Source organism: Bombina bombina, chromosome 1, assembly GCF_027579735.1.
Source record: "Bombina bombina isolate aBomBom1 chromosome 1, aBomBom1.pri, whole genome shotgun sequence".
NCBI classification, from domain to species: Eukaryota; Metazoa; Chordata; class Amphibia; order Anura; family Bombinatoridae; genus Bombina; species Bombina bombina.
Window position 1 is genome coordinate 876,455,360 of NC_069499.1, and position 20,581 is coordinate 876,475,940.

Below are 20,581 nucleotides of genomic sequence, written 5' to 3' on the forward strand. Positions count from 1 at the left end.
CGCTACGACCAGACCTTCTGTCGCAAGGTCCTTTTTTCCATCAGGATCTCAAATCCTTAAATTTAAAGGTATGGAGATTGAACGCTTGATTCTTGGTCAAAGAGGTTTCTCTGACTCTGTGATTAATACTATGTTACAGGCTCGTAAATCTGTATCCAGAGAGATATATTATAGAGTCTGGAAGACATATTTCTTGGTGTATTTCTCATAATTTTTCTTGGCATTCTTTTAGAATTCCGAGAATTTTACAGTTTCTTCAGGATGGTTTAGATAAAGGTTTATCCGCAAGTTCTTTGAAAGGACAAATCTCTGCTCTTTCTGTTCTTTTTCACAGAAAGATTGCTAATCTTCCTGATATTCATTGTTTTGTACAAGCTTTGGTTCGTATAAAACCTGTCATTAAGTCAATTTCTCCTCCTTGGAGTTTGAATTTGGTTCTGGGGGCTCTTCAAGCTCCTCCGTTTGAACCTATGCATTCATTGGACATTAAATTACTTTCTTGGAAAGTTTTGTTCCTTTTGGCAATCTCTTCTGCCAGAAGAGTCTCTGAATTATCTGCTCTTTCTTGTGAGTCTCCTTTTCTGATTTTTCATTAGGATAAGGCGGTGTTGCGAACTTCTTTTGAATTTTTACCTAAAGTTGTGAATTCCAACAACATTAGTAGAGAAATTGTGGTTCCTTCATTATGTCCTAATCCTAAGAATTCTAAGGAGAAATCGTTGCATTCTTTGGATGTTGTTAGAGCTTTGAAATATTATGTTGAAGCTACTAAGTCTTTCTGAAAGACTTCCAGTTTATTTGTTATCTTTTCCGGTTCTAGAAAAGGCCAGAAAGCTTCTGCCATTTCTTTGGCATCTTGGTTGAAATCTTTAATTCATCTTGCCTATGTTGAGTCGGGTAAAACTCCGCCTCAAAGGATTACAGCTCATTCTACTAGGTCAGTTTCTACTTCCTGGGCGTTTAGGAATGAAGCTTCGATTGATCAGATTTGCAAAGCAGCAACTTGGTCCTCTTTGCATACTTTTACTAAATTCTACCATTTTGATGTATTTTCTTCTTCTGAAGCAGTTTTTGGTAGAAAAGTACTTCAGGCAGCGGTTTCAGTTTGAATCTTCTGCTTATGTTTTTCATTAAACTTTATTTTGGGTGTGGATTATTTTCAGCAGGAATTGGCTGTCTTTATTTTATCCCTCCCTCTCTAGTGACTCTTGCGTGGAAAGATCCACATCTTGGGTAATCATTATCCCATACGTCACTAGCTCATGGACTCTTGCTAATTACATGAAAGAAAACATAATTTATGTAAGAACTTACCTGATAAATTCATTTCTTTCATATTAGCAAGAGTCCATGAGGCCCGCCCTTTTTTATGGTGGTTATGATTTTTGTATAAAGCACAATTATTCCAATTCCTTATTTTATATGCTTTCGCACTTTTTTCTTATCACCCCACTTCTTGGCTATTCGTTAAACTGAATTGTGGGTGTGGTGAGGGGTGTATTTATAGGCATTTGGGAAACTTTGCCCCTCCTGGTAGGAATGTATATCCCATACGTCACAAGCTCATGGACTCTTGCTAATATGAAAGAAATGAATTTATCAGGTAAGTTCTTACATAAATTATGTTTTTTCCATCAGGATCTCAAATCGTTAAATTTGAAGGTATGGAAATTGAACGCTTAATGCTTAGTCATAGAGGTTTCTCTGATTCAGTGATTAATACTATGTTACAGGCCCGTAAATCTGTTTCTAGGAAGATTTCTTATTGAGTTTGGAAGACATATTTCATGGTGTTCTTCTCATAAATTCTCCTGGCATTCTTTTAGAATTCCTAGAATTTTACAGTTTCTTCAGGATGGTTTGGATAAAGGTTTGTCTGCAAGTTCCTTGAAGGCAAACATTTTTACTCTTTCTGTTTTATTTCACAGAAATATTGCTAAGCTTCCTTATATTCACTGCTTTGTGCAGGCTTTGGTCAGCATCAAGCATGTCATTAAATTAATCTCTCCTCCTTGGAGTCTTAATTTGGTTTTGAAGGATTTACAGGCTCCTCCTTTTGAGCCTATGCATTCTTTGGATATTAAACTACTTTCTTGGAAAGTGGTGTTCCTTTTGGCTATCGCTTCTGCTAGAAGAGTTTCCGAATAATCTGCTCTTTCTTGTGAGTCTCCTTTTCTGATTTTCATCACGATAAGGCAGGTTTGCGGACTTCATTTAAATTTTTACCTAAAGTTGTGAATTCTAACAACATTAATAGGGAAATTGTTGTTCCCTCTTTGTGCCCTAATTCTAAGAATTCTTTGGAGAGATCCTTACATTCTCTGGATGTTGTAAGAGCTTTGCAATATTATGTTGAGGCTACTAAAGATTTCAGGAAGACTTCTAGTCTATTTGTTGTCTTTTCTGGTCCTAGGAAAGGTCAGAAAGCTTTTACCATTTCCTTGGCATCCTGGTTACAGCTTTTGATTCATCAGGCTTATTTGGAATCGCGTCAGGCCCTGCCTCAGAGAATCACAGCTCATTCTACTAGATCAGTCTCCACTTCGTGGGCTTTTAAGAATGAAGCTTCAGTTGATCAGATTTGCAAAGCAGCAACTTGGTCTTCTTTGCATACATTTACTAAATTCTACCATTTTGATGTATTTGCTTCTTCGGAAGCTGTTTTTGGTAGAAAGGTTCTTCAGGGAGCTGTTTCAGTTTGATTCCTCTGCTTATGTTTTAAGTTTTTTTCTTTTCAATTATGAGAAAAAAAACTTATTTTTTTGGATGTGGATTTTATTTTTTCAGCAGAAAATGGCTGTTTTTATTTTTATGCCTCCCTCTCTAGTGACTCTTGTGTGGAGTTCCACATCTTTGGTATTTCTATTCCATACGTCACTAGCTCATGGACTCTTGCCAATTACATAAAATAAAACATAATTTATGTATGAACTTACCTGATAAATTAATTTCTTTCATATTGGCCATGAGACCCACCCTTTTTTATGGTGATTATGTTTTTGCATAAAGCACAATTATATTTCCAGTTCCTTTTTTTTATGCTTTTTACTCCATTTTCTATCACCCCACTACTTGGCTATTCATTAAACTGAATTGTGGTGAGGGGTGTATTTATTGGCATTTTGAGGCTTTGGAAACTTTGCCCCTCCTGGTAGGATTGTATATCCCATACGTCACTAGCTCATGGACTCTTGCCAATATGAAAGAAATTAATTTATCAAGTAAGTTCTTACATAAATTATGTTTTTTCATCAAAGGCATATTAGTGTTACATAAATAGTTAACACATTGTTTGTTACATGGAAAAGTAAACACATTCAAAACAATATTCATAAGTTTTACACACATTAAGGCTGATTTATTAAAAAAAAACACTCCAATCCATTTCTCTATTCATACCCCCTGGCCATATAGTACCTAATACATAGATCGAGTAGAGTTCTCTCTGCTTCAAGGCTTCACGCATTTCTCTCTATTGCCTTCCCTCCTGGGCTTTTGCACATTATCAATTATTTGAAACCTTATTTAACTAAGGCTATGGTCTGCTGTCAAAAAATGATGTGCCACAGGTGGATCTATTATTCCTGTTCTGATGTTACTCTTGTGTTGGTTCATCCTTTCATGCACCTTGCAGGTGGTCTCCCCTACATAACCCCACCACATGGGCAATTGATTAGGTATACAGCATACTCTGTGTTACAGGTAAAATACCCCCTAATTCAATACTTCTTGCCAGTACATGGATGGGAAAATATAGGACCACGTGTCATATTGTTATAATTAGTACAATTTAGGCAGGGAAAACACCCATTGTATTTCTTACTGATATATCCTTGTACCATCTTCCTTCCAGGGCCTATATCCACCCTTACAAGACAATCCTTTAAGTTTTTACACCTCTTATATGTCAACATGAGGTATTCCTCAAACTCCCTTACATCTGGATTACAACCACTTAAAACCTTATAATGTTTACGTATAATCCCCTGTATTTTGTTACTCAATAGGGAATACTGACTAACAAAAACCATTCTATCCATCTTTTTCTTCACTTTCTCCTCAATTCAATGTTAATGGGAGCATGACATCACCACCCACTTCTTGGACATCGCTGCTCAGAGGTATTACTGTGAAGGGGGCACTATTTGAAATGTGCTTACAAGCCCCAAACAGTGCACTCACTGAAACTAAAATTAGTTTTCATGTAGGCACACTTCAAATATTGCCGTGGGGACCTAAGTTTATTTACACTTACACTAACTAGCTCAGGCGATGTTGTCTCGGCAGCTGAAAGACTGGCGAGACAAACATGGCCACTCTACCACCCTCGCAACCTGCACTTAGCTGCTTTTAACATATTGTTTCTTTTGTCAATGTGTCCAAAGCAAAGGGCAGGCTACTCCTACTAGCACGCTTTGCTAACTCCCCCTAAATGCCTATTTCTACATCAAGCCTAAGCTACACTCCCCCTGCTATGCCTCCCTAACTCCCACAGACCATCTACACCTATGTCACGCCTAACTTACACCCCCCCCCGGAATGCCCAGCTAAGTCCCTAATACCGCTGTGATGACCAAGGTTAACCAACCCTGTGCCAGTCACTTGTTTGGCACAGAAAGGGTTATCAGACCCCCTCTACTGTCACTAATATGTCACAATCTAGCCACACCAGGCAAGCTTGTGATTTAGTTCAGTGGGTGCAAGGCTTAACAACACTCTCCACGAGACGTAAAAGAAATGCCCAAAACTCCCCTTTAATGCCACCCACACTAAACTAACTATAATATCTATGCTGCCACCACTTATGATTTATTAAAGGGAAAATCCTAAGGAAAAACCCAGTTTTACAATTATGTTTCTACAATTTAGCAGAAAATAACCTAAAATATACAGTTCTAATACTCCAGTCTCTTTCAGTAACATGGTTCAATTATTAGGCAAAGGCCAAAGCTTAATAAAGGAATGATTTATTATGCCAAAAATTATTATGCACAATGCATTATTAATAAAAAGTTGCTACAAATAAAATTACACACAAGCAAACAGGTTAAAATAAAAAGTAGAAACCATATAATGTACTAGTCTTTGGAATCTGTTGTGCCAGAGAGATGGCATGAAGCAATGGGTTGTTACTCTGTTGTGTCACAGCCTCCCTTGTAAGAATTACAATTTAATTGCTAGAACACAGGATTCTTATACATATTTTCCAGAGATCAAGTTGCCTGACCACACCCTCCTGGCAGGGGCTAAGAAACCCCCCTATCTTTTATGACCTTCAATAAACTCTAAGTCTTTGCCTAAAATTATAGAACACATTATAATTTCTGCTAGGTAAATCTATTTTCACATAAGCAGGAAGGCAATCTCTTAGTTTCATTGGGAGAATCAATTTGATACCAAGTATGACAGGGTTGTCATATTTCCCTTCATCTAATGTCATAACCTGTTTTAAACACACATCTTACATGGTACTAATGTCCTTTTATTGACCTCATCAGGATCTGTGACGAAGCACTGTTTTGTATTATGCCCTCTGCTGACAGTTTGAGCCATAAAGGCCTCTTCTGTTTATACTACAGATTTATGAGGCTCCTGGCACTTCAAAGAAAACACAAACAAACACAGGACACAGTTCTTCTTGAAAAATACAGGGTTTTTTAGCTCACAGGCTAAACAGAATTAACCCCTTAGCAGCTAAATCATGAGGTATTCGTGACAACCGCCTACACTGACGTCATGTATAAACAACACTCCCCTGTAACGCCCATCTAACTGCCTAATGTCAAATATTAACTTAACTATACTATAATTAATAAACTTTATTATAACTAGTTATCAACAATGTTTAAATAATGTGTCACAAAGATGTGCTAAAACAACTCCAGCACCAGCAACACCTGCTCAGCCTATCCAGGCTTCTGGAACTCAGTGCCGTACGAGAATTGAGCCCCACACCGCAGGCGGCGGGTGACCGCTGGAGGACCAGCAAAACCTTCTTGGTCTATCTGCACTTCTGAAAATCAGTGCCAGAGCGGAACTGAGCCTTACACTGATGGCGACAGCCAACCTCCGGAGGAACGGCAAAACCTGCTTGGCCTGTCCGGGCTTCTGGAACAATGTCGGACCGGAATTGAGCCATGGACCGCCGCCGCCGGCGCAAACCACCAGAGGACTGGAATAACCTCCTGCTCCGGCAGTCTGTGGCTCAATTTATGTCCGGCACTGAGTCCAAGGAGCCCGGATAGGCCAAAGAGGTTTTGCTGGTCCTCCAGCGGTAGGCTGCAGGCAGTCTGGGGCTTAATTCTGGTCCGGCACTGAGTTCCAGGAGCCCAGATAGGCTGAGCAGGTTTTGCCTGTGTTGCTGGCATTTTAGCGCATCTCTTTGGCAAAATATGCATTGTCATGTACAATGTAGATTATTTAAAGTATTGAATATATCTTAAAAGAAATTTAATAGCTGCTTACTATTATTTCAAACATAAAAATATATTAAGCAAACATTAAATATATTTTTTTGAGATAGCTACAATAATTTAAACATGATGTATTGTACATGACAAAGCATATTTTTTAGACATTAACCCCTATCTGCCATTAACTAAAACTAACTGCATGAGCTACGACCCAAAGCATAACTTTTTAATATTTAAATGATGCATTGTTATTTTCAATGCACAATGTTTAAATATTTGCATATAAATTAAAATGTGATTAATGTTGCTTGTTATGTTTATTATTTTTAATTAAATACAGTATAATTCATATTACAGATATACATAACTGCATGTCTGTAATGTAAATATATCATTTAATGATATTTACTACTGTAACATAAATATATATAAACATATACAGTATATCTGTTATCCCTAATAAACACAACAAGCTTACATTAACACATTTTAATTTATATGCAAAAGTTAAACCATTAAGCATTATATATGCATAACTGTTTAAATATTGAATATCAGTGCAAGGCCTAACAACATTACATCTGCAATCTTTACATAAAATGCTTGGTCATGTAGAATTAATATTAGTTTAAGCATTGGGTATTTTGTAGATTTTCTTGCTTGATGCATTTATTATTGTAAATAAAAATAAATTTTTTAAATTTGATATTTATGTTATAAAAGACAGTTGCATTAAAATTATAGTGTCACATAACTGCATGCCAGTTATGCAATAACATAATTGTAACACTAATACCTTTTGTAACATGAATATACCTTTTAAAAGATATATTTATATTTAAAATAAAAAACAGAAGAAGAAAAAATAAGTACATATTCATTTATATACAACAGATAAAAGAATATCCATCATACAAAAGAATGCTTAATATTTTAAAAATTGTAGATAAACGCAATATTAACCCTTAAGTAGTGATGTCGCGAACTTAAAAATTTCGGTTCGCGAACGGCAGACTCAATCTTCCGGTATTGTTCGCGAACGCGCAAACCGCCATTGACTTCAATAGGCAGGCAAACTTTAAAACCTACAAGGACTCTTTCTGGCCACAATAGTGATGGAAAAGTTGTTTCAAGGGGACTAATACCGGGACTGTGGCATGCTGGAGGGGGATCCCTGGCAAAACTCCCATGGAAAATTACATAGTTGATGCAGAGTCTGCTTTTAACCCATAAAGGGCCTAAATCACCTAACATCCCCAAATTGTTTGCAATAACATGCTTTAAAACATCAGTTATGATGTTGTATCTATCAGGTAGTGTAAGGGTTACGGCCGCTTCACAGTGACAGAGCAAACTCCAAGTGTAACGCATTGGTGTAACTAGTTGGCAAGTGGGCCTGGCACACAGGCTGGCACTAGTGGTCGCAGGCTGGCTTGTGAACTAATATTAAATAACACTCGAAGAGTGATGTAAAAATCTTTTTAAAAACATTTAATGTTATGTTACAACAGATAGGAGTGGTGGACTGGCACAGTATATGCTGGCAGCCTGACACACAGGCTGGCACTAATGACAGCCTGGCTACTAAAATTTAATAACACTAGAAGAGGACTGATGTTAAAAAAAGTTTTAAATAAAATTTACACTAATGTTGTTACACCAGATATAAGTGGTGGAAAAAAAAATATAAACTGTGTAACACTATATGATGTGGGCCAGAAACACACAGGCCTGATGGAAAAAGAAATTAAATTACACTAGCAAAATGATTAAAAAATTTTTTTTTACTTTAAAATAATGTAAAGCAGATATGAGTTGTGGCTGGTAGATAGGGCAGCAATTTAACACAGTATGCTGTGTAAGTGAGAAAAACACAGGCCTGATAGAAAATGAAGTTAGATTACACTAGCAAAATAATTTAAAAGTTTATATTTTAATATTAAAATAATGTTAAGCAGATATGAGTGGTGGCACTGGCTGGCTGCTACGTAGGGCAGCAATTAACAACAGTATGCTCTGTAAGTCAGTTAGACACAGGCCTGATAGAAAATAAAATTGTATTACACTAGCATAATGATTTAAAGATTTTTTTTTTTTAATTTAAAGAAAAAGGTTAAGCACATATGAGTCGTGGCTGATAGCTTTGGAAGGGCAGCAATTAAAAACAGTAGGCTCTGTAAGTCAGATACACACAGGCCTGATAGAAAATACAATTAGATTACACTAGCAAAATGATTTAAAGTTTTTTTTGGGGGAATTTAAAAAAAGGTTAAACACATATGAGTCGTGGCTGATAGACTAGGGAGGGCAGCAATTAAAGACAGTATGCTCTCTAAGTCAGCAAAACACACAGGCCTGATAGAAAATGATATTAGATTACACTAACAAAATAATTTAAAAGTTTTTTTTTTAAATTTAAAATAAGGTGAAGCAGATATGAGTGGTGGCTGCTGGCACAGAGCAATTAACCAAAAGACTGAAAAAAACTGAAGTATAAAATGTGTGAGCCTGACAGACACACGCCTGATAGAAAATGAAATTAGATTACACTAGCAAAATGATTTAAAAGTTTTTTTTAAAATTTAAACTAATGTTGTTAGGCAGATATCAGTGGTGGCACTAATCACAGCATATGCTGTGAGCCTCACACACAGGCTGAAAGCCAGGCAAATGCTAATAAAAAATACTAAGAAAAAAAAAAAAAACGGCTGAAGTTATAGCCCTAAAAAGGGCTTTTTGGGGTGCTGTCCTTGCAGCAGAGATGAGATGAGTCCTTCAGGACTGTAGTGGACACTAAATACACTAGCCTAGCTATCTATTTCCCTATAATATCAGCAGCAGCAACACAAAACATCCTCTCACTAAGAAAGCAAGGTCGTTATGAGTCTAAAATGGCTGCTGCCCAGTAGCTGGGAGGGTCTGTGAGGGAGTGTCTGATGCTGATTGGCTCTAATGTGTCATAAGGCTGTGACATACAGGGTCAAAGTTTCCTCAATGATGACACATAGGGGGCGGATCGAACATTGCATGTGTTCGCCCGCAGCGGCGAACGCGAACAAGCTGAGTTTGCCGTGAACCGTTCGCGGGCGAACAGTTCGGGATATCACTACCCTTAAGTTGCCCTAACCTAATCACCTAATCAACACCCATAAAGGTATAAGGAGTGGTAAGGTAATTAATGCCTAATAAATGGTAACCATCATTAATTATCTTATCAACCCCCATACAGGTATTAGGGGTAGTTAGTTGATTAAGGCCTACAAAATCCTAACTAACAATAATCACCCAATCAACCCCCATACATTTATTTGCTGTGGTAAGGAGATGAAAGCCTACAAATTCCTAAATAAATATAATCACCCAATCAACCCCCATACAGTTATGGTAGGGTGGTTAGGAGATTAAAGCCTAAATTTCCACCTCCCAATGCAAACTAGGGCTACACTAACAACTAAACACACCTCTAAACTAACCCCGCTAAGTTACACAAAATAAAAAAAAATATAACTTACAGAACTTGAAAAATACATTATCCAAAATAAAAAAATATAAGTAACACTAAACTACATGCCCCATAAAATAAACCCCCCATCTAAAATAAAACCTTAAACCCTAATTCAAAATAATTTACAATAGCCCTTAAAAGGACCTTTTGTATGGCATTGCCCTACAGCGATCACTGTTCTTAAAAAAAATCTAACTGTTAAAACCTAGACTTAAATTTTTTTGTAAATGAAAGCCTATCCTGAAAAATAAAAAACCCACCCTAAAAAAACCCTATTTAACCCTACAAATGATATCTTAACTTTTGTGTCTCTACTTGAGTATTTCCCTTTGTAGTCACTCCTACAGTACACATTCACTTGTACATATGACGATGAGTTCCCTATGTTTTTTATGAACTGATCTAGATATGCATATTTATTGAATAATACATCTTGTTTCTACTTTAAGTAATTCACCTTTTTAGTTACAGTACATTTTATTTATCTATAGATTTTATCTCATTTATCTGCTTTTTGTAGCGATTTTTTGGACACATTATTCTCCAAATATTTGGACTGTATCCACTCACAAAGTTGATGTCTTATTTTAGATATTTGTATTAGTATATGTTTCACTTTTGATTCACATTTTTTTATATACATAGACACTTTTCTAGTATTCTATACACCTGTATATACTGGTATTAATACACGTCCAATTTTGGGACCCACACCGTTTTAGCTAATTAGCTGTTATTTTGTGATTCGATTATAGTATTCAAACTATATTTATTTAGTTTTCACACTTTTTTTGTTGGTCACTTTAAGATACTCTTATAACAATACATTATTAGGTTATCATAATAGTTTAATTAATTATACACACTCTACTTGTAGCGCCATCCTTTCTTTCTCCTAAACTTCTGTTATTGGTCATCCCTGTGGAAAGGGTTTCCCAGGATAGGCTGTGAGTGTACAGTTAGCACAACACTTTCTTTCTTTCTTTCAAAGAAAAACCCCTTCACAACATCCAGCCAAGTAAAGAACACTCTCCAGGAGGTAGGCATATCATTATCCAAGTCTACCTTAAATAGAATACTTCATGAGAGCAAATACAAAGGGAAAGGGTTCACCACAAGGTGCAAACCATTCATAAGCCTCGAGAATAGAAAGGCGACATTAGACTTTGCCAAAAAATATCTAAAAAAGCCAGCCCAGTTCTGGAACCGCATTCTTTGGACAGATGAAACTAAGATCAACCTGTAAAAGAATGATGGGAAGAAACAAGTATGGAGAAGACTTGGAATGGCTCATGATCCAAAGCATACCATATCATCTGTAAAACAAGGTGGAGGAAGTGTGATGGCAGGGGCATGCATCACTTCCAATGGCACTGGGTCACTAGTGTTTATTGATGATGTGTTAGAAGACAGAAGCAGCCGGATGAATTCTGAAGTGTATAGGGATATATTGTCTGCTCAGATTCAGCCACATTAAGTGAAGTTGATTGGACGGCACTTCACTTTACAGATAAAAAAATATCCAAAACATACTGCAAAAGCAACCCATGAGTTTTTTTAAGGCAAAGAAGTGGAATATTCTGCAATGGGCGAGTCAATCACATGATCTCAACCCAATTTTGCACGCATTTCACTTGCTGAAGACAAATTTTAAGGCAAAAAGACCCACGAACAAACAAACAACTGAAGACAGCTGCAGTAAAGACCTGGCAAAGCATTACATAGGAAGAAATCTAGTGTTTGGTGATGTCCATGCATTCCAGAATTCAAGCAGATTTTATTTATGATTGTGTTAATTTGTCCAATTACATTTGAGCCCCTGAAATAAGGGGACTGAGTTTGAAAATAGTTGTAATTCTTAAACGTTTTCTAGAATATTTTTTTGAAGCCCTTGAATTAAAGCTTAAAGTCTGCACTTCAACTGCATCTCAGTTGTTTAATTTCAAATACATTGTGGTGGTATATAGAGCCAGAATTATGAAAATTGTGTCAGTGTCTAATTATTTACGGACTAAACTGTATGTATGTGTATATATATATATATATATATATATATATATATATATATATATATATATATATATATATATATATATATATATATATATATATGTGTGTGTGTGTGAGTGACGGATCCCGGCTACCCCGACTGGTTAGCTCCACCAAAAGGGTCCTGCTTCCTCCCTGCCGACTGCAGGATCCTTCCTACACCTGGAACAGGCCGCTATTTAGTGAAGAAAGTGATTATAGCAAGGACCCCCCCAAATAACTAGACAGACTAGTATTCAGGAGACCACCCAAAGAACTAGACAGACTAGTATTCAGGTGAAACAAGAACTGATTTTATTGTGAAACACACTCGCCTTATATACACACACAAAGGCTGTTATCTGACTTTCAAATCTCCCGTCATTCCCGCCCCTCCAGACAGGCTGGTGCCACAGAGTCCCAGGACCCAGAGGTGGTGGTTTCAGGGTGATTCCGGGGGAGTGTTGTTTGAAAGCTCTCGGTCCCCAGATGCCACAGTCCAAAAAGTGGCGTGATCCATTACTGGGGACCAGAGTTACAGCCCGATAAAATAGGGGGGTAGGGGTGTCCAAAAATTCCAGTTCCCAAAGGATCTCTCCTCCGGTAATTCTACCACCTCTTGTTCTCCCTAGGGGCTACTGATCCTTTAAAAGAGCGGAGCTCTGGGGCAAAGGGCCGCTGGAGCAACAAGGGTTAAAGCTATCGGGTGTTTGGCCTTGATGCGGCCGACCGTCAGTTCCAGGAGCCCGGACAGCCTAGGAGAGTTTTCCGGGTTAGAGATCAGCTGTTCTCTGACAAGATACAACATAGCAAAACTACACACAGCAAGAGTCTGTGAGATCTTGTAAGCCATGAAATGGCCAAATCTGGTTTAAATGAGAGTTAGCCATATAGTAGGGGGGTGGGGGGGAAGCCTGGGTGGTCTGGTATTTGTGACATCTCCCCCTTCTAGTTCGGCAGACCCTGCTAGACCCTTAACGGGTTTGCCTGGGGCTTTCTGACAGTGGCCCTCCAGTTGTCGGTTGCAGGGAGGGGTCATCCCATCCCTCCTGGACTTGGGGCATCCATGGTGATGACGTTGCTCCTTGGGGGAGCAGGCAAAGCTTGGGTGTCCAAATTTGTGGCACCAACTGCATGAGCGGGTATCCTCCCTGCCCAATGCAACACCTGTCCCCTGTGAGAAATCCTCCTGAATGGGTATAGGGTAGGGATCATGCCAAGCTGCTGGAGAGAGAGAAACTGCTCTGCTGCTGAGGAGGGAGACCGACCGTCTCTTCTCCCAGGTAGGGGTTCTGTGGAAGGGGAGGGAGGATGACTACCTCCGCTCCCGGGGAGATGGCTCTGCTGCTGGGTAGAGAAACTAACTTCCGTCTCTCCCTGCACCTGGCTCTGCCACTGTGGACAGAGACCGACTGTCTCCTCTCCCAGAAAGGGGTTCTGTGGAAGGGGAGGGAGGAGCAATACCTCCGCTCCTGGGGGATGGATCTGCTGCTAGGGAGAGAAACCGACTGCCTTCTCTTCCGGTACCTGTCTCTGCTGCTGGGGAGAGAGACCGACTGTCTCCTCTCCCAGGAAGGGGTTCTGTAGAAGGGGAGGGAGGAGCAATACTTCCGCTCCTGGGGGATGGATCTGCTGCTAGGGAGAGAAACCAACTGCCGTCTCTCCCGGTACCTGTCTCTGCTGCTGAGGAGAGAGACTGACTGTCTCCTCTCCCAGAAAGGGGTTCTGTGGAAGGGGAGGGATGAGCAATACCTCCGCTCCTGGGGATGGATCTGCTGCTAGGGAGAGAAACCAACTGCCGTCTCTCCCGGTACCTGTCTCTGCTGCTGGGGAGAGAGACTGACTGTCTCCTCTCCCAGGAAGGGGTTCTGTGGAAGGGGAGGGAGGAGCAATACCTCCGCTCCTGGGGATGGATCTGCTGCTAGGGAGAGAAACCAACTGCCGTCTCTCCCGGTACCTGTCTCTGCTGCTGGTGAGAGAGACCGACTGTCTCCTCTCCCAGGAAGGGGTTCTGTTGACGGGGAGGGAGGACAACTACCTCCACTCCTGGGGGATAGCTCTGCCACTAGGGAGAGAGACTAATTGTCTCCTCTCCCAGAAAGGGGTTCTGTGGAAGGGGAGGGAGGAGCAATACCTCCGCTCCTGGGGGATGGATCTACTGCTAGGGAGAGAAACCGACTGCCGTCTCTCCCGGTACCTGTCTCTGCTTCTGGGGAGAGAGACTGAATGTCTCCTCTCCCAGGAAGGGGTTCTGTTGACGGGGGAGGGAGGACAACTACCTCCACTCCTGGGGGATAGCTCTGCCACTAGGGAGAGAGACTAATTGTCTCCTCTCCCTGGAAGGGGTTCAGTCACCAAGGAGGGAGGTTGGGAACCTCTGCTCCCTGGGGGTGGCTCTGCCGCTGTGGAGAGAGGCCGACTGTCTCCTCTCCCTGGCCCTGCTGCTGGGGAGGGAAACCGACTGTCTCCTCTCGCTGGTTTCCCAGAGCTGCAGCAGGTGCTGGGCAAAGGCCAGCAGCTCTCTGCCCTGTTTCCAGCATTTCTGCTGGGGTGGCTCCCTGGTCCAAGACCATAAGCTCGGGGCAAGGCTGCTGATTGGGATCTAGCAGCTCCTAGTAGCTCATTCCTTGTTGCCACTCCTCTGAGGCCAATTGCCATACATCCCAGATTTTTGCCCCATAGCTCCTTGTAGAATATGTGGCTTGCTGCTGAACAAGATCTAGCAGCCTCTTCTATGCTTTTTCCATCTCCTATTCCTGGGCACTTATAAACTCCAGATTGGCTTGTAGCCAGCATACCCCCGAGAGATCCAGCTGTGTCTCTCGGTACTCACAAATTTCCTCCAGTCTTTGGTCCACCTCACTCCCAAAGTCTGGGTCCTCTAGCATCTTCTCAACTATTAATCCAGGGCCGCCAAAGCCCTCTGTGGGATGTCATCCTTCAGCCATGGCCGTAATTGCATAGCGTGCCATCGGAGGGCCCTGTAGCTGTCATCCAACACCATCTCATTCTGGATCAGTCCATCTTATTCAGATAGCCATTCCTCCCTTGGCCTCACCCCCAGGAAAGGCACTCGTAAGTCCCAATGGAGTAAGTACATTTCCTCAGTAGTGGAGAGGGCATGATCCGTTACTGGGGACCGGAGTTACAGCCCGGTAAAGATAGGGGGGTAGGTGTGTCCAAAAACCCGGGTTCCCAAAGGAGCTCTCCTCCGGTAATTCTCCCACCTCTTGTACTCCCTAGGGGCTACTTTTCTCCCTTCCAGTTTGGCAGACCCGGCTAAACCCTTTAATGGGTCCGCTTGGGGCTTTCTGATGGTTGCCCTCCACTTGTTGGTTGTGGGGAGGGGTTATTCCATCCCTCCTTGACTTGGGCATCCATGGTGTTTCCCACTGGCCTTCATTCCATGTGCCCGGGGCACAGGGATAGTCACCCAATGCAGAGTCCCAAACAAGTTTTCCAGGGCCGGCTCCAAAACAGTAGCTCTCCCACAAGTCCCAGTGTCTTTAAGTCCCATGGCCACACTGCCTCCCTCTGTAAAACCCGGCCAAGTAACTGCCGACCCACCCTCAAACAAAGCCATTGCCAGTTTCCCCGCTGTAGGTTGAAGTTGCTCCTTGGTGGGGCAGGCAAAGCTTGGGTGCCCAAACTTGTGGCACCAACTGCATGAGCGGGTATCCCCCCTGCCCAATGCAATGCCTGCCCCCTGTGAGAAATCCTCCTGGACGTATATAGGCTAGGGATCATGCAAAGCTGCTGAGGAGAGAGACCGGCTGTCTCGTCTCCCGGGAAGGGTATCTGCAGCTGGGGAGGGAGGTTGGCTACTTCCACTCCCTGGGAAACTGCTCTGCTGCTTGGGAGGGACACCGACTGTCTCTTCTCCCATGTAGGGCTTCAGTGGAAGGGGAGGGAGGATGACTACCTCCGCTCCCAGGGGATGGCTCTGCTGCTGAGGAGAGAAACCAACTGCTGTTTCTCCTGGTACCTGTCTCTGCCTCTGGGAAGTGAGACCGACTGTCTCCTCTCCCAGGAAGGGGTTCTGTTGACGGGGAGGGAGGATGACTACCTCCGCTCCGGGGGAGGGCTCTGCTGCTGGGGAGAAAAACCAACTGCCATCTCTCCCTCTACCTGGCTCTGCCGCTGGGGAGAGAGATCGACTGTCTCCTCTTCCTGGCTCTGCCACTGGGGAGAGAGACCGACTGTCTCCTCTCCATGGAAGGGGTTCAGTCACTGGGGAGGGAGGTCGGCAACCTCTGATCCCTGGGGGGTGGCTCTGCCACTGGGGAGAGAAACTGACTGTCTCCTCTCCCTGGCTCTGCTGCTGGGGAGGGAGACCAACTGTCTCCTCTCCCTGGTTTCCCAGAGCTGCAGCAGGTGCTGGGTAGAGGCCCTGTTGCCAGCACTTCTGCTGGGGTGGCTCCCTGGTCCATAAGTTCGGGGTCAGGCTGCTGATTGGGATCTAGCAGCCCCTGGTAGCTCATTCCTTGGTGCCACTCCTCTGAGGCCAATTGCCATACATCCCAGATTTTTGCACCATAGCTCCTTGTAGAATCTGTGGCTTGCTGCTGAACGAGATCTAGCAGCCTCTTGTATGTCTTTTCCATCTCCCATTCCTGGACACTTATAAACTGCAGATCAGCTTGTAGCCTGGGTACCCCCGAGAAATCAAGCTGTCTCTCTTGGTACTCGCAAATTTCCTCCAGTCCACCTCGCTCCCAAAGTCTGGGTCCTCTAGCATCTTCTCAACTAGTAATCCAGAGCCGCTAAAGCCCTCTGGGGGATGTCATCCTTCAGCCATGGCCGCAATTGCATAGCATGCTATAGAAGGGCCCTGTAGCTGTCATCCAGCAGCATCTCATTCTGGATCAGTCCATCTAATTCAGATAGCCATTCCTCCCTGGGCCGCTCCCACAGGAAAGGCACTCGTAAGTCCCACTGGAGTAAGTACATAAGTACATTTCCTCAGTAGGAGGGAGGGTCATTACCTGATAGTCCTGCTCTTGTTGAAGAGCCTCTATCCAGAGTTGCCAGTGGGTAAAGTCCACCTCTTCCAGAACATCCTGTTCAAAACCAGGATCATCCATCAGGGCCTGCACCTCTTGCATCCTCCATCGGAACTCGGCTTCCATGGTGTGACGGCTACTGTGGCACATCTCCTCCATCAGCAGGAACTGTGTGGAAGAAGCAGATCCCACCACTGCCACCAGTGTGATGGATACCCCAGCTACCCGACTGGGTAGCTCCGTCAAAAGGGTCCTGCTTCCTCCTTGCCGACTGCAGCTGTGTAGCTGCCAAGTGATTACAGCTAGTAGCCCACCCTGATACCAGACAGCACAAGTATTCAGGATCCCACCCTGTGACATACTCTGGCTACCCTGACTGGCTCCTTCCTATCCCTGACAAGGGATTATAGCGAGGCCCCCCAAATAACTATACAGACTAGTATTCAGGAACCCACCCAAGATCTGATTGTATTGTGAAACACACTAGCCTTATATACACACACAAAGGGTCTTATCTGACTCTCAAATCTCCTGCCATTCCTGCCACTCCAGACAGGCTGGAGCCAGCCATAGCAGCCACAGTCCTAGTACCCAGAGGTGGTAGTTTTGGGGTGATCCTGGGGGAGTGTGGGCACTTCCATGGTGTTGTTTGAAAGCTCTCGGTCCCCAGATGCCAGAGTCCAAAAAGCAGCATGATCTGTTACTGGACCAGAGTTACAGGCCGGTAAATATAGGGGGATAGGGGTGTCCAAAAACCCCAGTTCCCAAAGGAGCTCCGCTCCGGTAATTCTCCCACCTCTTGTACTCCCTAGGGGCTACTGATCCACAAAAGAGTGGAGCTCTGGGGCAAAGGGCCGCTGGACCGACCAGGGTTAAATCTAGCATGTATTTGGCCTTGATGCGGCCGACCAGCAGTTCCAGGAGCCTGGCCAGCCTAGGAGGGTTTTCCCGGTTAGAGATCAGCTCTTCTCTGACAAGATATAACACAGCAAAACAACACACAGCAAGAGTCAGTGAGATCTTGTAAGCCATGAAATGGCCAAATCTGGTGTAAAAGGGAGTTAGCCATGTAGTAGGGGGGAGCCCGGGTGGTCTGGTATCCATGGCTATATATATATATATATATATATATATATATATATATATATATATATATATATATATATATATATATATATATATATATATATATATATATATATATATATATATGTGTGTGTGTGTGTGTATACATGTGTATTTATGTGTTTATATGTGTAAATATGTATATACATACATATAAACACATATATATGCACGTGTATATACCTGTACATATACAGATTTATATACACATTTGAGCCCTTTCCAGCCAAATACCTTGAGATATGAAAAATAATTTTTAATCAGTTTTAATGTGTTAAAATGTGTTTTCTGTGTTTTGAATAGAAATATTTTACATTCCAATGTTTTTCACTTAGAACAAAATGTTCTTTGCATTTTTAAATATATATATATATATATATATATATATACACACATATATATACACATACAGTATATATATATATATATATATATATATATATACACACACATATATACACATACAGTATATATATATATATATATATATATATATATACACACACATATATACACATACAGTATATATATATATATATATATATATACACACACATATATACACATACAGTATATATATATATATATATATATATATACACACACACATATATACACATACAGTATATATATATATATATATATATATATATATATATATATATATATATATATATATATATATATATACACACACATATATACACATACAGTATATATATATATATATATATATATATATACACACACATATATACACATACAGTATATATATATATATATATATATATATATATATATATATATATATTCTAGCAAGAATAAAAAAAGATGTAGGGAGAGAAAATATTATCGAAAAATAATTTTTAACGATTAATACTTATCATAGCCACCCAAGGGTGCAGACCCTTAAAGTAATAATTGTTGTAATTTAAATAGAGAAAAACACAAAGATCAGAGTATACTGATCTTTTAAAGAAAGGGATTTCAGCACTCTTATGCCAAGGAAAAAAATGTGAAAAAGAAACAAGCACCACAAAGAACACCAACCGAGTGTCTGCTATGATGAATAAACAGCAAATTTATTACATATAAAACAGGACATAGCACAACATTAGAAAATGAAATAATATTGCATACTACAGGGATCATAGAAACTGGTAATCAGCCAAGAGCCTATCTACATATAAATCAATTGAGTAAGACATACATTGAAGTCTCCTCCTGAAAGCAACAAAGTTGCAGAAAATGTTCCATTGATGCATAAAGCAAAAAACAACACTTATCTGTGAAGCCGTAATATGATACAAACGGCAGGACTGCAGCTCCTCACTGCACACAAGCCAACGAGGTGAGAACAATCTCCGAGGTAGTGCCAAATGCATGATCTAAAAAGCTGCAGCTATGGAAAAACCAAAGTCATGCCGATAGGGCCGTAAGCCAAATTATTTGTATTCCACTGCACAAGATTAGCCTTAAGAATGAATGAATCCAGGTGTTGTGGGTAATCTCAATGAATATGATCCTCCCATTAGTACGCCTGTAAGTTGCTGCAACAGCCAAATAGGTATCAGGCTTTGCTTACCATAGCCAACTTTTCCTCTTTTCCAGGACTCTCTTAGCTTATAGTAGCAGCTAATCAGTACAAGCAAGCCTAGTGCTGGCAGACAACCAATCAGGTACTATATCCAGCGGTAAATAAGACCAGTAATCCCAGCCTCAAAACGAAACACACACATCCGTGGTATCCGTAGGAATCTACTGCTTACATCTATAGCTTGAGTTTCAAAGGTTGGAGAGTTGCAAATACCGCCATAGATTGAGCCGTTGTAGCAGTCATAAGTATACGGCTTCACATAGGATGTTGTTAAAAGTGGTTCTATTGCAAAAAATTTTAACTGATGACTCAAGTTTACAAAGTTGCAGTCAGTCAACGTGTGTCTCGCCCCATTATACACTGTGAAACTTAGGGCCTCGTCAGGACTGTCAATCAAAAGTAGATGGCTGATTTATATAGGATGGTAGGTGCATCTGGGCGTGTTCAATCCAAGAACACGCAGGGTACACTGACATCAATTAAAATCTTATTGCCTTACTACAAAAATTGCTATCTAATCTCCACAAACTAAAAATAGTACAGTGCTTTCAACAATGGCTGACACGCCTCTCATAAAATCGCAAAAATAGTCGAGTGTAAAGGGAACAAGTGCATGTAATATATCTCTGGCCTATATTGACTAATTTAACCCCTTAATGACCGCAGCACTTTTCCATTTTCTGTCCGTTTGGGACCAAGGCTATTTTTACATTTCTGCGGTGTTTGTGTTTAGCTGTAATTTTCCTCTTACTCATTTACTGTACCCACACATATTATATACCGTTTTTCTCGCCATTAAATGGACTTTCTAAAGATACCATTATTTTCATCATATCTTATAATTTACTATAAAAAAATTTATAAAATATGAGGAAAAAATTGAAAAAAACACTTTTTTAACTTTGACCCT